Source organism: Delphinus delphis, chromosome 2, assembly GCF_949987515.2.
Source record: "Delphinus delphis chromosome 2, mDelDel1.2, whole genome shotgun sequence".
Classification (NCBI taxonomy): Eukaryota; Metazoa; Chordata; class Mammalia; order Artiodactyla; family Delphinidae; genus Delphinus; species Delphinus delphis.
In genome coordinates, this window is record NC_082684.1 from 45,924,698 (window position 1) to 45,937,083 (window position 12,386).

General features: G+C 39.5%; 1 protein-coding gene across 5 annotated transcripts in view; it reads right to left on the bottom strand.

The window, feature by feature from the left end:
- The window catches only part of FBXO34 (F-box protein 34), an 85,860-nt gene that overhangs the window by 53,261 nt on the left and 20,213 nt on the right, over nucleotides 1-12,386 (bottom strand). For 3 of the 5 annotated variants that reach the window (XR_009518339.1, XR_009518338.1, XM_060004520.1), the window contains exon 3: nucleotides 9,375-9,465. The exons of the other annotated variants lie outside the window; for them this stretch is intronic. The gene's annotated coding sequence lies outside the window, so the exon portion shown is untranslated. The remainder of the gene's footprint in view (nucleotides 1-9,374; nucleotides 9,466-12,386) is intronic. 5 annotated transcript variants of the gene reach the window in all.

Consider the following 12,386-nt stretch of genomic DNA (forward strand, 5'->3'; position numbering starts at 1 on the left):
TTTTAATTGAGGTATAGTTGATGTACAATTATTATGTAAGTTTCAGCTGTACCAATATATTTTTATAACCCATCCCCTAAGAGATCACACAGCCTGAACCTCTCCAGTGGTAGGGAAGTCATTCCATGAGCAAAGATTGTTCAACTTCAGAGAGCTTTGCCAAAGGACTAACAGCATGCTTTTCAAACTTAAAGTTTGAAAAACCTAAATGCAAAATGAGGAAGTTTATTTATTTAATACCATCGTAGTATTAGACCCTGGTACATTCATAGTCCCAAGTTCATAGGGGTATATGAGATACATCTCAAATGTTTTTCAGCAGATCACCAATGCCAGGTGGAACACTTATGCCAGGTGACATAATCAAGTACTTTTCTCCAGAGTCCACCTGGGTGAGCTGTTTGCCCTGTGTCCTGGGTGGGAGACAGTGTGATACGGAGAGAGCAGAGGTGAGGGTCCAGCCACTGAGTTCTCTGTGTTCAATTTCTGAGATGTGCCTGCTCACATCCTCTTCCCAACACCCCGTTGTCCTCTGTTTACAAAAGAATTCATGATGCACCTCTTCCCTTCCCAAGCCCCATTTCAGCCACCCACACCAAAAAGGAGCAAGACCTCCTGTTTGCAGACAAGACTGAGGATCCCCTCCCAGCCTCAAGGCTTGCTTTTTGTGTCCCAATAGAATCATTTATTCAATTAACAAAGTCTGTCGACTCAGCACCTACTACGTGCTGCTATGGGTTCTCAGGACTGTTAGTTGTTCCGAATAGTGGGCATCACCCAGCAGCCTCCCAAAGGGAACAAGTTTTGTCTGAGGAAGCATCTGGAAGTGAGCTTCCAATTCCACTCTGCCACACCCAGTGTGGACCTGAGGAATTCCTCTCCTCTCTAAAAATGTCCACCTGGATTCCCAGTAGGGAAAGGAACCATTAGAGTTGCAACAGCAACCAAGCAAAAACTTGTTGATTCAACTCACCTATAAATTGATTTACTATTATAAATGGATCTCGAAACAAACTGCTAAAATTTAAAGAACTGAGAATTGTTTCATTTTTGTTGTTCTCTTCTGTCTATTCTATTGTATCAGAACAATCCAGGCCACTGTGGGTACCTTCTACTCCAGTCAATGAATGTACAATGTGCTTGACTATTACTTAAGACTCTACACTCAGCTCCTATGTGCTCAACAGACCACTCACTATAGTTCAGAAAGAAAATACCTCTGATCCACTTGGACACAGAATAACGAGGGCCTTCCATCAGTCTAGTGAGACAACTCCTCTTTACGTTAGCCCTATAGGATCCACATGAATGACAGTCTTCAAGAGCAACTGAAATTGTCTCCCTCTTTCCTACCCTTGTACCCAGGCTTTCTCTTCTCTAAGGACACATTTCTTCTCAGGCAGTAACTTGGTCCTAGCAAACATGGCTTCCTGCCCTTCACACTTACAACACTTGTCTGAACCTGCTGGATTCACAATACCCTTAGCCCTCTTTCACAAATATGTTTATTTTTATTGGGGAGTGGGAGTGGAAAGATGAGGGAGAAGGAAATTAAGGGGATAAGGAAAAACAAAACATGTTCCCATGGCTCCAAAAGTTCCAGAAACTTTACAACTACAGAAATAGAAAGGGGATTCAAATTCTTCCCTTCCCAACAGCTCCCCACAGGCTAATGCCTATGAAACTAGAGACTCCCATCCTAGTTTATCTCCATGTTGGGGGGCACAGGGGGGTGTTGTCCCAGCTATCAAATTCTAATTTGTAAAACCTGGTAAAAGTTAGTAAATTATGATATCATAGCCTTAGATACAGTAAATTACTTAAAAATTTCACCTCACTTCTAGTAAAGCCTGGATTCTACTCTAAGAATAACCATTTCTTAGTTCTATGGCCTTGGCAAGTCACTACTTCTGATATTTCAGAGTTGTGGTGAGGATTAGATCACTCAGCACAATACCCAGTTGATACTATAATCATGCAGATAGGTGTTGTCTACTTTGTTCAAAGCAAACCAAAACAAGTGCTCACTCTAGTATAATTATTTTTCAACAGCTGGAGCAATTCCTGTAATGATGACAGCACATAAATTTTATCTAAAAGAATGAACAGCTTGTGCTTAAAAGAGGGGGAGGGTCTTAAAGAACTCTAGAAATTAATACGTATTAAAATATTTTTTATCTGTTTTAACTAGGTTGTTCTATTGTATGAGAATAATGTAGGCCATGTGGGTACCTTCTACTCCAGTCAATGAATGCACAATGTCCTTGACTATTTCTTACACTCCACTCTGATCCAATATATTGTTTTCAGAGTTGTTCTAGAACAGGAACATAAAACTACCTGCTTAAATTAAGGAACACTAGGAGCAAACAGTGGTGGCAAGATTTACTTGCCTCAGAATCCCTCCACAAGCTGACAACTATTAGCCCCTTTACTATTCCATTATTCACCAGAAAAAGGAAACAGATTTAGTTCAAATCACAGTCAAGTCCCTTATACTTGGACATATTTGCCCAAAGACTATTAGATTGGATTTAGAAAGAACCTTGCCAAAGAAGGGAAAACAACTTCTTATCCTTTAATCAATTCTTCTCTAAACCCAGGAGACACCATACAATTTGTTTCCCATATCTAGTAAGTAACCACTTAGCCCTACTTTCTTTTTTAAAATATTTATTTATTTATTTTTGGCTGCGTTGGGTGTTCGTTGCTGCGCGCAGGCTTTCTCTCTAGTTGCAGCGAGCGGGGGCTACTCTTCATTGTGGTGCGCGGGCTTCTCATTGCAGTGGCTTCTCTTGTTGCGGAGCACGGGCTCTAGAGCACAGGCTCAGTAGTTGTGGCACACGGGCTTAGTTGCTCTGCGGCATGTGGGATCTTCCTGAATCAGGGCTCGAACCCGTGTCCCCTGCATTGGCAGGCGGATTCTTAACCACTGCGCCACCAGGGAAGTCCCAGCACTACTTTCTAATTATAAAGCCTACTATAGTCACAGAGTATTCAGACCCACGTCTAGCTATGAGAAAAATAACTAAAGGGAGTTTCCTTGAGAATACTCCGCTATCTCTATACTTTCTCCCAAACAAAATACTACGGAATCACTTGTTGTGAGCAAAGCCATTTACATTTCTATCCTATTAACTAGCCTAACATCATACAAATTTCCTACGTGATCAAGCAGAGGCAAATTAACAGATGGTCATTATCCCAGGCCCAAATGTCTGATCTAGCTGGTAAACAGAAATAAAATCCAAAAGTCATCTCCAGCTGATGTCCCACAATTCAAACCTAGAAGCTTAGTTGGAATACTCTTACCAGTAAATTGTTTTTAGGTTGGTCTCATGAAAGAAACTATCATTTAAGGAGCCAGAAAGTGTTCCCCTACTTTTGTTCTCATTAGACTTTCTGCATATAACTTTGTAACCAGCTTGCTCTTGTGCAGCTAGAGCTACAGCTACATCTTCTGGCCAGTCAGCTTGCTTGGTCCCTGGCTTCCCATGGTCCCCCCTGCTGCTTGTCTTCCCAGTAATCCAATCACTGTTCTTCCTGTACGCCTAAAACTGATCTAATGCCTATCTTCTGAACTGTACTGTCTATCAGACAGCAAAACCACTGGGGAGGGGGCTGAGGTGGGGGGGAGAGACCACAAGAAATAGTAGTGGACTATGGGTACATGTGGCATAACTCACCTGTTCTAACCAGCAGTTCCACAACCTGTCCTGACCAAGTGACTCAGATTGTACACCCTGGCTCACTCTAGCAGACCTGTTCTTGACCCAACCTAACCGTTTAAACTGGGTATGGTTTCCCTGGCCACCCATCTCGTACCCAAAATATTCTACTTAAGCAGAAGAGTCTCATGGTTAATTATGGCCATGCTTACAGAAAAGGAAGCTAGCATTCAAGTATCTCTTCCACACTTGGTACTGTGCTAGGAGCTTTCTCACTCAAGACCCACCAAAGCCCATTGATATAAATATTGCCCTCATTTTACATGAAGAAACCACAGAACTCCACTATCTTCATATTTAAGAAAATAAAGCTAACTGTATCAGATATTGAATAATGTTAATATTCTTTTTAATGTTTCCCTTAACAGGGTTACTTTTCATGTTGTTCACCGTGTGAAGAGTAGTCCACTGCAGTGCCAAGGAATCTAGCTTAAACAATTTCTAATTAGCTACCACCTCACCTTAAAAATTCTGCTTCACCAAAAAGAAAATGCCACATCTTAAACGGCATCATATACTTATACACTATTTAAATTAAATTCTAATGGCCACACTACCCAAAGCAATCTACAGATTTAATGTGATCCCTATCAAATTACCCATGACATTTTTCAAATAACTAGAACAAATAATCCTAAAATTTATATGGAACTACAAAAGACCCAGAATTGCCAAAGCAATCCTGAAGAAAAAGAACAAAGCTGAAGGCATAAACCTCCCAGACTTCAGACAATACCACAAAGCTACAGTAATCAAAACAGTGTGGTATTGGCATGAAAACAGACATATGGATCAATGGAACAGAATAGAGTCCAGAAATAAATCCACACACCTATGGTCAATTATTTTTGACAAAGGAGGCAAGACTATACAGTGGAGAAAAGACAGTCTCTTCAGCAAGTTGTGTTGGTAAAGCTAGACAGCTGCATGTAAATCAATGAAATTAGAACAATTCCTCACACCATATGCAAACTCACAATGGCTTAAAAACTTAAATATAAGATAGGACACCATAAAACTCCTAGAAGAGATCACAGGCAAAACATTCTCTGACACAAATCACAGCAATATTTTCTTAGCTCACTCTCCCAACACAACAGAAATAAAAGCAAAAATAAACAAATGGGACCTAATCAAACTTACAAGCTTTTGCACATCAAAGGAATCCATAAACAAAACAAAAAGACAACCTACAGATTGGGAGAAAATATTTGCAAGTGATGCGACTGACAAGGGCCTAATTTCCAAAATATACAAACAGCTCATACAACTCGATAACAAAAAACAAACAACCCAATCAAAAAATTACATTTCTGGGACATCCCTCGTGGTGCAGTGGTTAAGAATCCGCCTGCCAATGCAGGAGACATGGGTTCAAGCCCTGGTCCAGGAAGATCCCACATGCTGCAGAGCAACTAAGCCCACGCACCACAACTACTAAGCCTGTGCTCTAGAGCCCACGAACCACATCTACTGAGCCTGCAAGCCACAACTACTGAAGCCCACGCGCCTAGAGCCCGTGCTCCACAGCAAGAGAAGCCACTGCAACAAGGAGCACACACAGTGCAACAAAGAGGAGCCCACGCTCGCCGCAACTAGAGAAAGCCCACACACAGCAACAAAGACCCAATACAGCCAAAAATAAACAAATTTTTAAAAATAAAGTTTATCATGGATTCTTTAAAAAAAAAGAGACACTTCTCTGAAGAAGACTTACAGATGGCCAACAGGCACATGAAAAGATGCTCAACATCACTAATTATTAGAGAAATGCAAATCAAGGCATCACCTCACACCAGTCAGAATAGCCATCATTAAAAACTCCACAAACAATAAATGCTGGAGAGGGTATGGAGAAAAGGGCACCCTCCTACACGGCTGGTGGGAATGTAAATTGGTGCAGCCACTATGGAGAACAGTATGGAGGTTCCTTAAAAAACTAGAGTTACCATATGATTCAGCAATCCTACTCCTGGGCATATATCCGGAGAAAATTATAATTCAAAAACATACATGCACCTCAATATTCACAGCAGCACTATTAACAATAGCCAAGACATGGAAGCAACCTAAATGTCCATCAACAGATGGATAAAGAAGATGTGGTACACGCACACACACACCCCACACACACAATGGAATACTACTGAGCCATAAAAAAGAATGAAATAATGCCATCTGCAGCAATGTGGATAGACCCAGAGATTATTATACTAAGTGAAGTAAGTCAGACAGAGAAAGACAAATATCATATGATATCACTTATATGTGGGCTCTAAAATATGATACAAATAAACTTATTTACAAAACAGAAACAGACTCACAGACATAGAAAACAAATTTATGGTTACCAAAGGGGAAAGGGGAGAGGGATAAATTAGGAGTTTGGGATTAGCAGATACAAACCACTATATATAAAATAGAGAAACAACAAGGTCCTACTGTATAGTACAGGAAACTATGTTCAATATCTTGTAATAACCTATAATGGAAAAGAATATAAAAAAGAATATATATGTATAACTGGATCACTTTGTTGTACACCAGAAACTAACACAACATTGTAAATCAACTATACTTCAATAAAATATAAAAAAATTTTAGGGACTTCCCTGGTGGTCCAGTGGTTAAGAATCTGCCTTCCAACGCAGGGGACGCAGGTTCGATCCCTGGTTGGGGAACTAAGATCCCACATGTCACAGGGCAACTAAGCCCGTGCACCGCAACTACTGAGCTCGCACGCTCTGGAGCCCATGCACCACAACAAAAGATCCCGCATGCCGCAACGAAGATCCCACGTGTCGCAACTAAGACCCAATGCAGCCAAATAAAACAAACAAGGTAAAAATTAAAAATAAATTTAAAAAAATCAAATTCTAAAATGTACAAATTAGTAATCTTTATATCTTCAGAATTACTAGGATATTTAGTATGCTTACTGGTGATATAACAGCTTAATAAAAACATATCATTCACTCTACACACAATAATTGCTTCTGGGGAAGACATCTAAAGGTACACTGTGAGAAAATGACTGACTTCAATATATACCCTTTTGTACCATTTTAAACCTTTATCATTTGCATGTATTATATATTCTATAAGGAAGTATGCCTCCAGATTCAATCACCAATTTACAGGAGATACAGAGGACATAAGAACGTGTTAATTAAGCTAAGCCCCAGGGATAGAGTCATTAAAATCCAGACTCTGAGAAACTCTAAAGGACATAAAACCTTATTTCTTTAATAAATAGATTTCAAGGGAGAGAGAAAATGAGAGAGGCAGCAAGGGGAACCTCTAGATTAAAAGCCATTACCAACCAACTGCAAATTAGGGACTTTATATGGATACTGATTCAAACTATGATATCTGAGACAACCAGACATTTGAACACTGGATATCTGATGATATTAAGGAATTTAAGGGGGGTGAGATAGATAGATAGATATTTTTTTTTAAAGAGTCCTTATCTTTTAAAGATACACTAGACTCCAAATGAAATGATACCTGGGATTTGCTTAAAAATAATCTGGGAGGAAGAAGAGGGGGAATAAATGAAACAAAATTAGGCATGTTTTGATTACTGTCAAAGCTGGGTGATAAGTACATGGGGCTTTACTAATGCATTTCATCTACTTTTATGTGATTAAAATTTTCCATAACAAGTTAAAGTCAAATACTTGCAAGATGCAAATATTTTTATGTAAATGAAAACCAAGTCATTTAAAAATGATACCACATATAACTTGAACATATCTGGGTTTTAGATGACATAAAGGAATCTTATGATACTAAGATGGAGAGTAAAATTCAGAAGCTAGGTGTCAGATCAATCTGTTAATTTTGTTAGGTAGGATAATGGTATTGTGGTTATGGGGGAAAATCATTTTTTAAAGACACATATTGATGTATTTAGGTCTAAAATGACATGATATCTAGAATTTGCTTTAAAAAAATTTAATTGGGACAAGAATAAACAAGTATGGCAAAATATTGAAACTAACTGGTACATATATAGGGGCTCAGTGACTCTATCTTTGTGTGTGTTTCCATTTTAAAACGTAAATAATATGATTATAATAACAGTAACAATAATAGATTCTAAGAACTTCCTCCACTATGTGAGAGAAGGAAAAAAACAAGATAAATAACCCAAACTAAAACATCTTAGTTCAGATAAGGGTCAAGTTTGGGGGGAGGAGGGCAAGAACCACTACACAAGAGTTTTACTGGGACTTCCCTGGTAGCGCAGTGGTTAAGAATCCACCTGCCGGGCTTCCTTGGTGGCACAGTGGTTAAGAATCTGCCTGCCAATGCAATGGACACGGGTTCGGGAACCCATGGGCCGGGAAGATCCCACATGCCACAGAGCAACTAAGCCCATGTGCCACAACTACTGAGCCTGAGCTCTAGAGCCCACGTGAGCCCACAACTGAGCCCACGTGCCACAACTACTGAGGCCTGCGCGCCTAGAGCCGGTGTTCCGAAACAAGAGAAGCCATCGCGATGAGAAGCCTGTGTACCACAACAAAGAGGAGCCCCCGCTCACCACAGCTAGAGAAAGCCCGCACACAGCAACGAAGACCCAACACAGCCAAAAAAAAAAAAAAAAAAAAAGTTTTATTCCTTCACCTCACCTGAATTTTACAAATAGCAGACAGTATGGTAAGGAAAATCTCAGAGTGTTCCACCATAATTGGGGCAACACTCGAAGCAAAGAAAAAAAAATTTTTTTTTCAAGAATTATTTCCTCCTGCCAGTCTTGCCCTAGATATCCATTTATAAAGAAACTTTCAGTGTTTCTCAAGTTCAAGAAGTAGGATTGTCAGTGAGTGTTTTGTATGGAAACAAAGCTTCCTAATACCCTGAGCACATATGATTCTGCTTGTACATAGAGATTCTGGGTGTGAAAATGGTATTTTTTCATTGCTAGTTTTCTGGCTGTGCTCCAAAACTACTTTTATCAAGTTATCTTGAGTGAGATCCTTTCTTGGAGAGAAGATGAGGACCTTTGAAAGACTTTTATGAAAACATTTGCCCATATACATCTCAGCACTTCAAGTAATGATACCACTTTGAGGTTCTAAAGAGAAAAACACAATCTAAAATTACCTAATCCCGCCAAAATTTCTGCTGTGGGCAATCACCACCATAATTGTTATTACTAGAAGGGAGAAAAAGAAATTAACACTTTCTGAGATTTTACTAAATGTCACTATTTAATATGCATTTTTAACTAAGTCCTCTTAACACTGAAAGGTTAAGTAACTTGTTAAGTAGCTTTCTATAACTAAGTAGCAGAACCAGACTTGAACCCAAACAGTCTGGCTCCAATATCTGGGCTACTCTCTGCTATACTACTCTGTACCCTAACTTTTCACCCTGAAGCGCAGGAAAGATGACCACTTGAACATTTCTAGACCCTAGATCATTGACCCTCTTCACATTCCTGGTTACCTTTGAGATTTTACATTATTAAAAAAACAAAATAAACAAAGGAAATTAACAAAACCAAAAAATTCTGGCAGGTCCTTCTTTAATGAAATTAAATAGTCTGGAGAGAATTAACGGCAGCTATTACATTAGAACCACTGACCAAGGCTAATAGGGTCCCCTAACTGCCCACCCTAACGCAAAGCTCACCAGCTGACGAACCCTGTCTAGATACAGAGATCCCAATCAGTTTCATATTGCTTCATTCTTCCATTTGATTGGTTAAATCAGAATCAAACATCTGTAACATGAAAGAGACAAGGAAACAAAAAGTTAAAGAAATGTGACAAAGCAATAAACAATTCATAAAACAGAACAGAACTTGTGAAAAGCTCTCTAACTCAGATCCTCAGAAAGGCAAGATGTTGCATTCATAAAGCAAGACAGGAAGCTGTGAAAAGGGAAAAGAGTACAAGAAAAGACTCTTGAAAAAAAAAATTTTTAAAGGCAGTATAGGGCTTCCCTGGTGGCGCAGTGGTTGAGAATCTGCCTGCTAATGCAGGGGACACAGGTTCAAGCCCTGGTCTGGGAGGATCCCACGTGCCGCGGAGCAACTAGGCCCGTGAGCCACAACTACTGAGCCTGCACGTCTGGAGCCTGTGCTCCATAACAAGAGAGGCCGCGATAGTGAGAGGCCCGTGTACCACGATGAAGAGCGGTCCCCGCTTGCCACAACTAGAGAAAGCCCTCGCACAGAAACGAAGACCCAACACAGCAAAAATAAATAAATTAATTAATAAACTCCTACCCCCAATATCTTCTTTAAAAAAAAAAAAGGCAGTATAAGGTTTTATATGGTAGAGACAAAACCTAGAAAGTAGAAATAGGAAACAGAGACAAGAAATTAACCAAACGACACACAGCATCAGTCCAGGAGGTCAGTATTTAACTAACAAAAATTCCAGGATGAAAAGGAAAAAAAACTTGAAGAGAGGAAATTTTCAGAGAAATATAAATTTTCCACAACTAAAAGATTTAATAAACTAATAGATTTATAGAGTCTTCCAATTAATTGAGGGCACTCAGTGTTCAAATGAATAGAGACCCACATCAAGTTATATCACTGGGAAATTTCAGACAACAAAGACAAAAAAGCTCATCTGCAAAGGAACAAGAATCAAACTGGCCTTCTCCCATGGCAATAGAAATAAAACCAAAAATAAACAAATGGCACCTAATCAAACTTACAAGTTTTTATACAGCAAAGGAAACCATAAATAAAACAAAAAGACAACCTACGGACTGGAGAAAATACTTGTAAATGATGCAACTGACAAGGGCTTAATTTCCAAAAATATAAAACAGCTCACACAACTCAATAACAACCAAACAACCCAATCAAAAAATGGGCAGAAGGGCTTCCCTGGTGGTGCAGTGGTTAAGAATCCACCTGCCAAAGCAGGGGACACAGGTTCAAGCCCTGGTCCGGGAAGATCCCACATGACGCGGAGCAACTAAGCCCGTGTGCCACAACTACTGAGCCTGCTCTCTAGAGCCTATGAGCCACAACTACTGAGCCCGTGAGCCATAACTACTGAAGCCTGAACACCTACAGCCTGTTCTCTGCAACAAGAAGCCACCGCAATGAGAAGCCCGTGCACCACAACGAAGAGTAGCCCGCCCCCTCCGCCACAACTAGAGAAAGCCCATGCACAGCATCAAAGACCCAACACAGCCAAAAATAAATAAAATTAAATAAAATTAATTTTTTAAAAAAAGAAAAATGGACAGAAGACCTAACGAGACATTTCTCCAAAAAAGACTTACAGATGGCCAACAAGCACATGACAAGATGCTCATGATCGCTAATTATTAGAGAAATGCAAATCAAAACTACAATGAGGTTCCACCTCACACCGGTTAGAAAGACCATCACTAAAAAGTCTACAAATAACAAATGCTGGAGAGGGTGTGGAGAAAAGGGAACACCCCTTGCACTGTTGGTGAGAATGTAGATTGGTGCAGCCACTATGGAAAACAGTATGGAGGTTCCTCAAAAAACTAAAAATAGAGTTGCCATATGATCCAGCAATTCCACTCCTGGGCATATATCCAGACAAAACTATAATTGGAAAAGATACATGCACCACTATGTTCACTGCAGCACTATTTAGAATAGCCAAGACATGGAAACAACCTAAATGTCCATCAACAGAGGAATGGATAAAGAAGATGTAGGATGTGTGTGTGTCTAGACACACACACACACACACACACTGAAATATTACTCAGCCATTAAAAAGAATGAAATATGAAATAATGCCATTTGCAGCAACGTGGATGGACCTAGGGACTTCCCTGGCAGTCCAGTGGTTAAGACTCTGCACTCCCACTTCTGGGGGTGTGGGTATGATCCCTGGTCGGGGAACTAAGATCCCGCATGCTGCATGGCGTGGGCAAAAAAGAAGGATGGACCTAGAGATTATCACAATAAGTGAAGTAAGTCAGACAAAGAAAGACAAATACCATATGATATCAGTTTCAGGTGGAATCTAAAAAAAAATGATACAAATGAACTTATTTACATAACAGAAACAGACTCACAGACATAGAAAACAAACCTATGGTTACCAAAGGGGAAAGGTGGGGGGGAGGGATAAATTAGGAGTTTGGGATGAACATACACACACTACTATATATAAAATAATCAACAAGGACCTACTGTATAGCACAGGGAACTCTACTCAATATTCTGTGATAACCTAGATGGGAAAAGAATCTGAAAAAGAATGGATATATGTATATGTAAAACTGAATCACTTTGCTGTACACCTGAAACTAACACAGCATTGTAAATAAACTATACTCCAATGTAAAATAAAAATTAAATTTAAAAAAAGAGAAAGACGAATACCATATGATATCACTTATATGTGGAATCTAAAATATGACACAAACGAGCTTATCTACAAAACAGAAACCAACTCGCAGACATAGAGAACAGACTTGTGGCTGCCAAGGATGGAGGAGAGGTTGGGAATTTGTGATTAGCAGATGCAAACTATTATATATAGAATGGATAGACAACAAGGTCCTACTGTATAGCACAGGGAACTATATTCAATACCCTTGGATAAACCATAATGGAAAAGAATATGAAAAAGAATGTACAGATAGGTACAACTGAATCACTTTGCTGTAGAGCAAAAATTAACACAACAC